This window comes from Canis lupus, chromosome 21, assembly GCF_003254725.2.
Source record: "Canis lupus dingo isolate Sandy chromosome 21, ASM325472v2, whole genome shotgun sequence".
Classification (NCBI taxonomy): domain Eukaryota; kingdom Metazoa; phylum Chordata; class Mammalia; order Carnivora; family Canidae; genus Canis; species Canis lupus.
In genome coordinates this window covers 4,076,068-4,088,156 of record NC_064263.1, presented here as the reverse complement: position 1 = coordinate 4,088,156, position 12,089 = coordinate 4,076,068, and the positions used below count along the sequence as shown (strand labels likewise).

The window sequence follows — 12,089 nt, the reverse complement described above, 5'->3', positions numbered from 1 at the left end:
CTTAGGTAATTTCTTTTTTTTTTTTCTTTTTATGGTGATGTATTTTTGGAACTCATGAAAAATTTTACAGGAGAAATTACTTTTGAGCTGTTCTTTGAAATATAAGTAGAGAAAAAAAATTAGACCTGCTCTCAAAGAGTTAGGACACCCTGAGTAAAGAAAACAAAACAAATAAAGGCAGACTGTCAAGAAAACAGCTTGCTTAGAGAATAGCAATGTTGTGGAAGAGAAATGCTATAGGAACTCCAGGGTGTATGCTATTAACCCCTACATTAGTAAGCTGTTCAATAAAATTAAATTAGCAGAAGTTAATGTAAGGACATGCAAAAGCCAACAAAAGCAAACAAGAATGAAATCTCAAGCCTTTACTATGAAAGCATGAATAATTTCCATTCTCTCATTGAACTAGCCCTTATTCTCTTCTTTAGTTCATCTGATCATCACTCAAAGCTTTCTATCCAATGTAAAGCTTCCTATATTTTAAACTGTAAACTAAATATCTTTTTGGTTATTCATAGGGCTGCCATATAAAACACAGAACACAGTTAAATTTGAATTTTAGATAATGATTTTTTCTAATTGTTAATATGTCCCACATATTATCTAATCTTTTCATGTCATTCTAGGTAATGTTACTTTTTTATTCCTATACCTGCATTTAATAATTTCCTCTTACCCTAGTTTTCAAAAATTTGATTATGATATGCTTATAGAGATTTTTATGTTTATTATAATTTACTTTAGATATTTTCTGCGCTTTCAGGGAGCCTGAGTGGCTCAGTTGGTTGACATCTGCCTTCGGCTCAGGTCATGATCCCAGGGTTCTGGGTTTGAGCCCCACATCGGGCTCTGCTCAGCAGGGTGTATGCTTCTTCCTCTATCCCTCCCCTCTGCTTGTGCTCTCTCTGTCTCACACTTGATCTCTTTTTCAAATAAATAAAGTTAAGAGAATATTTTTTTAAAAAAGATTTTCTCCATGCTTTCAAATTCCCTGTTTCTTCTACAGATGTTTCCTGTATAGCATAACTTTATTTCAAGAGACTGCATTTTTACCTTTAGAAGTCTAGGTATACTTTAAAGGACATGGAGATGCAGAAAGTATTAGGAAAGAATTAGAGTGTACTTTTTAACACCTTACCAACTCCTATCTGTGTATTATGAATATTCATTATTATCAAAATCATAGTAGTCATTTAACACCAAACCATTTTGCCAGATAATTCTGGCAAGTACTCCTCACAGAACAATGTAAAAAATCTATAATTTTAAAAGTTGAAGGCTTACCTTGAACATTATTGCTTGGATGCATGGGCACATATGTTTGCACACGTATACACACAAATCCAACCTTACAGGTACATATGGCACACACACACACACACATATATACAGATGAGATATATTTTTTAAGGCCCAATATAGAATGTTGCAATGTAGTTTTTTTTTTTTTTTTGTGCTATGTTGACCCAGTTTTGAGGCCCTGACTAAAGATAGTTACCCTTCCTGAGAAGTCAATCAAGTCCATAGCCCCATGTTCTTGGCCATTATACACTTGCCCTGATCACCTCAGGGCCAGGTACCAAACAAACAGGCAGCCTCTATGTCCCCAAGCCTGCTGAAATTATTCACATTAGCCAATCCTAAACCTGCTTTCCCTATCTAACCTTTTCCTTCCTATAAAAACATGCAAAAATAAAAGTGCTTTCTGTAGTCACCCTCTTTTTGTCCATGTGCTTCCTGTATCTGTATAGTATCCTGTGTTTTCCCCAGACAATTATGAATATAATCAAACTGTACAGCTCTTCCTAGTATCTCTTGATCTGTATCCGGCCTCACCCAAGGTAAGATAGTTAAAATACATGCCTAGTGTGTTCTTTGTCCTAGGCCTTGAAAAAAGGCAAATGATCAAATTTCTAATCTTGAAAGCTTACTTTCAATCAAACAATACAAAGATTAAAAATATGTAGTACATTTAAAATATTTTACCTCCTGCATTTTCCATTTGCATATTAACGATGAGGGTACCTGTAAAAAGAGAAGTTTAAAGAAAGATGACTATTTTCAGAATTTCTGCATAACACATTTAATATAGGATCAGTGAAGAATGCAGTCCAGTTTGTAGAAAGAGGTTGAGTCTAGTTTTTTTTTTTTTTAAGATTTTATTGATTTATTCATGAGAGACATAGAGAAAGAGAGAGAGAGAGAGAGAGGCAGAGACACAGGCAGAAGGAGAAGCAGGCTCCACACAGGGAGCCCAACGTGGGACTCAACCCCTGGTCTCCAGGATCACGCCCTGGGCTGAAGGCGGTGCTAAACCGCTGAACCACCCTGGCTGCTCTTGAGTCTGGTTTTTAAAGAAGATTGAATTTACACTAAAAAAAAAATAAAGGTTTACAAAACTTTGGAATAGCAGAAATAGTAAAGATAAAGGAGTCAAAACAGTAAAGAAAGTAACATCTAGCATTCAGGAATTAGGAAAAAAAAAAGTTACACAAATCACTTCTGCTCAATTGTCTGTAAAACTAAAGTGGATAATTTGCCACAAGATGTTTAAAGCTACTTGAAAAAATTTATTTTATGGTGTCTACTGAAGTTCTCACATGCTTGCCAATACAACAGCAAAAATAATGGTTTCTGCTTCACTTTTATCTTTCACATCTTGTAGGGAATGTCTTGCATTGGTAATCTCCAGTTTGAAGCCCTGCTAAGAGGTTTTCTTAACATTCAATCCATGTGATGGAGAGAAGAGCATTGCCTGGTTAAGAGACTGTCTGACCCATCCACTCATTTTCCTATTCAGCATTCATGCACAGTCTCTTATCAATAATTAATTTAAAAGAACAATGTCAACTAGAGTGTTTTTCTTTATAATTTGATGAAATTATGCCTTGTACAAATTAAGATGCATTCACGTTCTCCCTGAGAAAGGAACGATCATAGCACAAGAAATCACTGTTTCCATCCTAATATGTGGTTTATTCCGAATCATTCATTTTTCAGTCAAAATCCTCCTTTCATTTACTAGAAGACTTACTATTTTAACCTTCACTAACTAGCATATCTTATAAAATTGTAGAGAAAAGAGAAGAATAAAAATAGCTAATATTTACAATGTATGAACAAAAACATAGAAGTAAATATGCTTAGTTACCAAAGATTATGTTTGAAATTATTAATGAGGCCATTATTGTTATTAATAGCTGATTTCATCCACTATTTCACTTCTCAAATGATTTTGGTTATTTAGGAGATGATAAAACATCTCATTCCTGGAGGATATGAGTCATTAAGGTTTGGATATTCAATATTCTTTCTTTAATTACTTCCTCCATTTCTTCCATTAATACTGGCTATGGGAATATAAAAAGGTGCTTTCTCTGGATTCAAACATATTCCTCAGCCCCATTATGAAGCAGTGTCCATACATTCATTTGATAATCAGGTTTAATAGTCCAAAGGTACTGTATGTTGCCACATATTTCAATGGCATAAAGAGATCAAATTGACTAGTTATCAGTTTCATATTCCAGTTCAATAGAAATACTGTTTACACCATGAGAGAAGTAATCCTATGCTGGCAAGAAGCATTCATTAACAGAGTTAAGGATGGAAGGAAAAATGTTTGTAATTGTATTATTGAGCAACAATTCAAGACCCAAATTACACTCTCTAATTTCTGAACCTATGTAATTTAACTAAGCATAGATATCATATACTGATCATTGTTCAAAACACAAGAACATGTCTTGAAAGATAATACTACAAACTCCCAAATTATTGCCCCAGCAAGACAGTGATACTCTATTACATTAGTCTCATAGTTTAAATATTTCTCTGGGATTTAGAATATAGTAAAATTAGTGAATTCTATTAGTGCATTCATATTGCTTCAATTTTTGGTAGTAAAATATGTTCCTTGGTCAAAATCAAAGAGGTATTTTATACCACAATAGGGCATACAGCATTCTGTAAGAATATGTAAGAATTATGCCTGCAGTCAAGAAAGACAAATCCATATTCAGAATAATCTCCAGTTTTAGTGACAAATTGCTGTCCTTTCCATCACAGAAGGGGGATATTGTAATGGACTTTGCCACCAAGTGGCTGTTTTTCTTTTCCTCCTGCTGACTGCTGCTGTGTTGGAGGTTAATTATTAGTCTCCAATGTTGTCATGTTGGTACTCAGCAGTAATCAGATCTGTATTAATGAGAGGAAGTCCATGTTGCTAAACTGATGCTCATTGTTTATGCTTAATAACCTTTTAAAGTCTATTGTATACATCTATTGAATAAGTTATTTTTGCCTAAAAAAATAGACTGATAACTATAAGGTAGGTTATTTTGTCCATCTGATTAATGAGACTCTTCTGAATTGATGCCCTTTTAGTAGCCACATGAGATTTAGAATATCTTTATATATCTGCTTATTCTTGAGAGTCCCGTCTGCATATCACTTCTAAAGATTCCTTTGTCCTCAAGTCTTTTACTTTACTAGACCATGTGCATCCATCCAAACTATTACCACTTTCCGTGATTATGAGAGCTGAATTCTGATTACTTTACTTCTGAGTTAAATGAACAAATAAATTACTGAACCTGTGCATCCTGAAAGGATTTATATCACCCAGTGTTCTTTAAGCCATACTTCTTACTCCACCAAATAGGACTATAAAGTTCTACCATTGCACTTCCATTGTACCGTTTTATTGTATACTTACAGCTGTTGCTAATATATGTGAACTGAGTCTGATTTTTAATTTCGCAGCTACTTATAAGAACATTTTCATGAAATTATAGGTGTGGATTGAAGGAGCAGTGCATCAGTGTGGTTGGAGTAGGTTCCATTTAGTCCGAAATACCTATCTCATATATACAACTTACTTCCACTTAAGGATGGAGTGTTGAGGCACAATTTTATGGTTTAGTGGATTTTATATCTATTTCATGTTGCATAGTCCAAGTTACATGCTCATTTTATGGCAAACTCTCAGTTCCTACCAGGTCTTAAAGCAAAGCAAAACCTATTTTGCAAATAGAAAATACTTTTTTATTTTTATTTTTTTCTTTAAAGAAGAGGACATGGCTTTGCTCTGCACTGGGCAGGGTAAGCACCGTATTTCTCCAATCAGAGATTGCCAGGAAATCTCTAGAGCATCTAATATGCACTAAATATTTAGAGCACTATTTAATCAGCTGAGTAATAAATACCAAGTGGCAAAACAGCTTTCTCTGTAAATTAGAACAGCTGAAATTCCTTGTTTTTGGAACCATCTTAAACTTGCAAACTTATCAGTTATTTAATAAATCAAAGCAGCACAGACATAAGAATTATGTTTCCCCTACAATATAAAGTGTCCCAACAAAAATGTGTCTTCTAGTCAGGGATAGGTTGTATAATATTTTAAGGGATGCAATACCCAAAAGCTTGTCTATTTTAATTTTATTTTACTGTGGTAAAATATATGTAACATAGAAACTGCCACTTTATTTTTTTTTTTTAAGATTTTATTTATTTATTTGAGAGAGAGAGAGCACGAGTGGAGGGGAAGGGGTAGGGGCAGAGTGAGGGAGAAGGAGATTCCCACTGAGCAGGAAGCCCTACTCAGGGCTCGATCCTGGGACCCTGAGATTATGACCTGAGCTGAAGGCAGATGCTTAATTGACTGAGCCACACAAGTGCCCCCAAAACTGCCACTTTCAATGTACAATTCAGTGGCATCAATCATAGTCATAATATCACACAAGTATTACCACTATTTCCAAAACTCATTCATTATCTCAAATTATACTCTATGTTTGAAGGGATATACTTATTCCAAATATTTCATAAAAGTGGAATCATATAATACTGTACTTTTGTATCTGCCTTATATTACCCAGCATAATTTTTTAAGGTTCATCCATGTTCCAGTGTATATCAGAAGTTCATTTTTGTGGCTGAATCATATTTCATTACACACACACACACACACACACACACATTTTGTTTATCCACTCTACTGATCAATATTTGAGTTGTTTCCACCTTTGGAAAATACTGTAGTGAACACTGGCATATAAATATCTGTTTGAGTCGTTCCTTTTCACTACTTTGGATATATACCTAGGAGTGGTCATATGGTAATTCCATTTAACTTTTTCAGACATTGAGAAACTATTTTTCACAATGCCTGTGTTCTTTTTCATTTCCACCAGCAATGAAAAGGGTTCCAGTTTCTTCATACTCTTGCTGAAACTTGTCATTTTCAATTTTTATTTATTTATTTATTTATTTATTTATTTATTTATTTATTTATTTTTTCATTTTCCATTTTTAAAACTCTGACCAGTTTACTATGTGTGAAGTGTTATATTATTGTGTTTTTTAATTTGTATTTCCCTAATCATTAATAATGTTGAATATCTCTTATTGTGCCTATTGGCCATTTGGATATCAGCTTAAAGAAATGTTTATTTAGGTCCTTTGTCCATTTTTTAATGGATTCTTCATTGTTTTTTGTTGTTGAGTTGTAGTTCTTTTTATATTATGAATATTAAACCCTTATGAAATATGGCCTGCATATATTTTCTCCCAGTCTATATGTTGTCTTCAAAATTTGATACACAAAAGTTTTTAATTCCAATGAATTATCTGTTTTCTTTTGTTGTTTTTACTTCCGGTGTCAGTGTCATATCTAAGAATCTATTGCCAAATCCAAAGTCAGGAAGATTCACCCCTATGTGAATATACCCTCTAAGAGGCTATTGACCCCCTTTGAAATAATTCTTGTATATGCTACGAGGTAGGGGCCCAACTTCATTCTTATATATATAGAAATCCAGCATTTTGTTGAAGGGACTATTTTCATATTGAATGATCTTGGCACCCTTGTTGAATTTCTTTTTAAAGATTTTATTTATTTATTCATGAGAGACACAGAGAGGGAGAGAGAGGCAGAGACACAGGCAGAGAGAGAAGCAGGCTCCATGCAGGGAGCCCAATGTGGGACTTGATTCCAGGACTCCAGGATCATGCCCTGGGCCAAAGGTGGCACTAAACCACAGAGCCACCTGGGCTGCCCACCCTTGTTGAAATTAATTGGCCATAGACACTTGATGGGATGAGCACTGGGTGTTATTCTATATGTTGGCAAATTGAACTCCAATAAAAAATAAATTTATATAAAAAAACTGAAAAAAATTAATTGGCCATAGATGCACTGGTTTATTTCTGGACTCTCAATTCTATAACCTTGGTCAAATATGTCTATCCTTTTGCTAGCATCACAGTGTTTTTTAAAAATATTTATTTAATTAATTTGGAGAGAGAGCCAGTGGGGGCGCAGAGGAAGAGGGAGAGAGTCAAGCAAACTCCATGCTGAGCACAGAGCCCAGTGTGGGACTCAAGTCTCATGACCCTGAAATCATGACATGAGCCAAATCCAAGGGTCAGAGGCTCAACCTACTGAGGCAACCTTCCACAAAGTTTTAATTACCATAGTTTTATAGTAAGTTATGAAATTGGGAAGTGTAAGTCTTTTACTTTCATCTTATTTTTAAATATTGTTTTGGCTATTCCAGGACCATTACAATTCTATACATATTTAAGAATTGGCTTTTTCATTTCTACAAAAATTTCTCTTGGAATGTTGAAATGGATTGTGTTAAATCTTTTTAGATCATTTTGGGTAATAACATCCTAATAGTATAGGTCTTTCAATTTTTGAAAAAATGGGATGGCTTTTGATTTATTTAGGTCTCCTGTAATTTATTTTGGCAATACGTTGTAGTTTGATATGCCCAAATCTATAATTTCCTTGGTTAAATTTATGAAGTATTTTAGGAAATACTTAATTTACGTAAGTAAATTTCAATACATTTACTTTAAATAAATTTACTTAAATTTATTTAAATTTAAATACATAAATTTAAGTAAATTTAATAAGTATTTTAATCTTTTAATGTTATTGTGAATGAAATTTTCTTAATTTAAATAAATTTAAGTAATCTTTTAATGCTATTGTGAATGAAATTTTCTTAATTTCCTTTCTGGAATGTTCATTGATGGTGCATATAAACATAATTGATTTTTTTCCCCTGTAATTTTGCTGAAATTGGCTATGAGTTCCAGGAGCTTTTTTGTACATTTTTTATAATATTATATATATAGGATCATGCCATCTATAAATAAAGATAATTTTACCGCTTCCTTCACAATTTAGATACATTTTCTTTTTCTTGTCTAATGACTCTGACTAGAACATCTAATATAAAATTGAGTAATTGTGGTAAAAGTGTGCATTCTCTTCTAGTTTCTGACTTAAGGAAAAAGTTTTCAGTCTTTCACCAGTGAGTATGATGTTAGCTGTGAGTTTTTCACAAATGTCATTTATCAGGTTAAGGAATGCCCTTCCTTCTATTCTTAGTTGTTTGAGTGGTTTTGCCAGGAGTGTTGGATTTTTTTCAAGTGTTTTTTTCTACATTAATAAAAATGATCATTTTTTTTGTTCTATTAAACTAGTATGTTACATTGAATGATTTTCTCATGTTAAAATACCCTTGCATTCTTAGGATAAATCTATTTTGTTTATAATCCTTTTGATATGCATTCAGTTTGTTAGTATTATGTTGAGGATTTTTGCACCTATAGTCAAAAACAGGTGTATTTTTCCCTTCTTGTGATATCTTTACTTGCCTTTAGTATCAGGGTAATTTTGGATTATAGAATAAGTTAAAAAGTATTCCTTTCTCTTTTATTTTTTAGAAGAATTTGGTAACAATTTGTATTAGTTCTTATGTTTGGTTGCATTCACCAGTGAAACCATGGACTTTTCTTTGACGAGAAGTTTTGATTAGTGATTCAATCACTTTACTTGTTATAGATATGTTAAGAATTTTCTGCATCTTCTGAGTCAGTTTATTTGTGTTTCTAGGCAATTTTCCACGTTATCTAGGTTACATAACTGTTAACAGAATTGTTCATAGTATTTTGTAACAGTTCTTTGTATTTTAGTAAGGTCTTTAATTTTCACACTCTCATTTCTGATTTTAGTTTTATGTGCCTTTTCTCTTTTTTTTGTCAATCTAGTTAAAAGTTTGTCAATTTTGTTGACCATTTAAGCGAGCCAAATTATGGTTTCATTGATTCTATTTTTTTAAAGATTTTATTCATGAGAGAGAGGCAGAGACATAGGAAGAGGGAGATGCAAACTCCCTGTAGGGAGCCTGATGCAGGACTCGATCCCAGGAACCCAGGATCACAACCTGAGCCAAAGGCTGATGCTCAACCCTTGAGCCACCCAGGTACCCAGATTCTATTTATTTATTCTCTATTTCATTTATCTCTGCTCTAACCTTTATTATTCTTTCCTTCTGAAAGATTTGGGTTTAGTGGGCTCTTCATTCTGTAGTTCCTCAAAATGTAAAATTGGGTTATTAATTTGAGATATTCTGTTTGAATGTAGGTGTCTACTACTATTAATTTCCATTTGAGCAATGTCTTTACTTCATTCCTATGTTCAGGAATGTTGTATTTTCATTTTTACTCATCTCTAGGCATTATTAAAAAGTTTCCTTGTGATTTCTTCTCTACTCATTAGTTGTTAAGAGTGTGTGACTTAATTACCACATATTTGTGAATTTGGATTTTTTTTTCCAGTTTCCTTCTGTTGCTGATTTCTGGCTTCATTACATTTTGGTCATAGAAGATATTTGGTATAATTTCAATCTTTTTCAATTTATAAATTGAAACAATTGAAAATTGTTTTTTGTTGTTCTAGTATATGGTCTTCCCTAGAGAATAGCCCAACAATGATTAAACAGGAAGTCCAGTAGGCAGAGTTGGTCACCTGCAAAGTCAATGCCACAGTTTGGCCAGTAAACTTGGGGTGTGGATAAGCTTGAAGCAAGATCACAAAGAACCTTTTTGAGCTTGGAGATGATTCCCTGCTTTGACTAGGTAGTAGAGATAATTCATACTCCACTGACTGCTGAATGCAGCACTAGTCCTGCTTGACCAGAAAGTCTGACCTGAGCACCTAGAAAATGGCATGGTCCAGCAGCACTTGAATAGAGAGTCTGGCCAGGAGCTCTGCCTTTCTGCAGAGACAAGCTGGGAACCTTAGTTGGCTAGAAAGTTTGGAGCATAGGTCTGCCTGTTTAGTCTTGCCATTTCTGGGGCCTGCTCTATACCAATGCCTTCTCAGAAAGGAAGCTATTCTTCAGCTCTGTCCACTGAAGAATAAATATAACCTCCAACACCTCAAACCAGGAAATGTAACCAGTGCTTCCAGGAATCTTGATAACCCATCCTGCAGCCCCAGTTAAAGTGGCATATGAGCAGAGAAGCCAACATTATCTCTATGTTTGCAGAGTCAAGATGGTGGCTGAATTTGTCCAGGAAACTTAGTGCACAAGTCTGTCTGATTTGGTTCCTTAAGAACCTTCCTGATTTTGGTGTTTACTCTATAGACCTACTTAGACAGGGAAGGTAATTTACAGCCCTCCCCAAAATAGAACACAGCCTCCAGCCTGATCAAGAAACCTAACTAGGACTCCCAACAATCTGTGTAGATCATCTTGCAACTCCAGGCACTTGATTATAGAGCCTGGCCATCAGCCCTATCTATCTGTAGAGCTAGAATGGTAGCCCAGTCAAGCCAGGAAAATTGGTATAGTTCTCTCTAATTTTATTCCTATAAAGAGTTATATGAGCTTATACAGGTCCCTGCTCAAGTATGGAATACTAATTTATAGCCCCATCCACTGCTAAATCCAGCTTTCAGCCCATCCAACTAGAGACCCTAAACAAAGCACATAGGGAGCTGCATGACCCATCCTACAGTCTTGCTTACTTGAACAGAGAGCACAGCACAGAATTTTTCCCAACTGTACAACAGTAGTGACCCTATTTGATCAAGATACTTAGTGTACAATCTATCCTGATTCAAATCCCCACACAATGCAGGCCTTAGAACCCATTCTGTTGCCTTGCCAGACAGGAAAGCTAACTCATAGCCTTGCCTATTACTGAATATAATATCCAGTACAGACTTTTTGAGAAGTTTGACCGGAGAATCCAGGCAACTATAAAGCCCATCCTATAGCCTCACTTGAATGGGAAATCAAAGCAACAGTCCTATTCAGCTATTTTCAACCAGTGGCAACTCCCTTCCTCCTAACGTCAGAATGTGGACAGTGGCCTCACCCCAAAATAGACCCTGATAGCAAGCTCTACCTGCCCAAGTATGTTACTAGCTGACACAACCAGAACACCAAAGCCAAGTGGACTGGTGAAGTGTCTCCACCCATGTTGGCCTGTAAAGTTTGGAAAGGGAGACTGCTTTCTAAAATATACAGATACCAACATAAGGAATCAAGATCACAAAAATATCAGGTAAATATGACAACATCAAGGGAAACTAATAAAGCTCCAATAACTGACCCTAATGAAATGGAGATCTATAAACTGTTACGCAGATAATTCAGAACAATCCCCTTAAAGAAGTTTAGTGAACTACAAGAACACAGAGACAGAAAACTATATGAAATTTAAAAAACAAAAACAATGCATGAATAGCACAAGAAGATCAATAATGAAATGGAAACCATAAAAAGGCAAATATTTGAGAGCTAAAAAATATAATGGCTGAACTGAAGAATTCAATAGAGTGCTTCAATAGCTGACTCAACCCAAAGAAGAAAGAATCAGTGACCTAGAAAATAGGACACTTGAAATTATCCAGATCGAGGAACAAAAAGAAAATGGAAAAGAGTAAAGACAGCTTACAGCACTGATGGAACACACATAGAGACACATTTTTCTCAATATGGGAATTCTGGAAGAAGAGAAAGAAAGTATAATTAAGGTAATGATGGCAGAAAACTTCCCAAACCTGGAAATAAAAGTGGATATCTAGTTTCATAAGGCCCAAAAGATCCCAAATAGGTTGGACTCCAGTAGGAGTACACCAAAACACATTATAATTAAATTGTCAAAAGAAAAACTTTGAAAGCAGCAAGTGAGAAGAGAGAATTCACATACAAAAGGACCCTCATATGATTATTGGCAGATATCCTAACAAATTTTTCAGGCTAGGAGACAGTGTAATT

At 34.7% G+C, this 12,089-nt stretch overlaps 1 long non-coding RNA gene across 1 annotated transcript in view; it reads left to right on the top strand.

Annotated features, from left to right (window-relative positions):
• Nucleotides 1-12,089, top strand: part of LOC125753248 (uncharacterized) — a 61,962-nt gene that overhangs the window by 38,383 nt on the left and 11,490 nt on the right. The window contains exon 2 of the long non-coding RNA XR_007404606.1: nt 9,140-9,281. This is a non-coding gene — a long non-coding RNA (uncharacterized LOC125753248). The remainder of the gene's footprint in view (nt 1-9,139; nt 9,282-12,089) is intronic.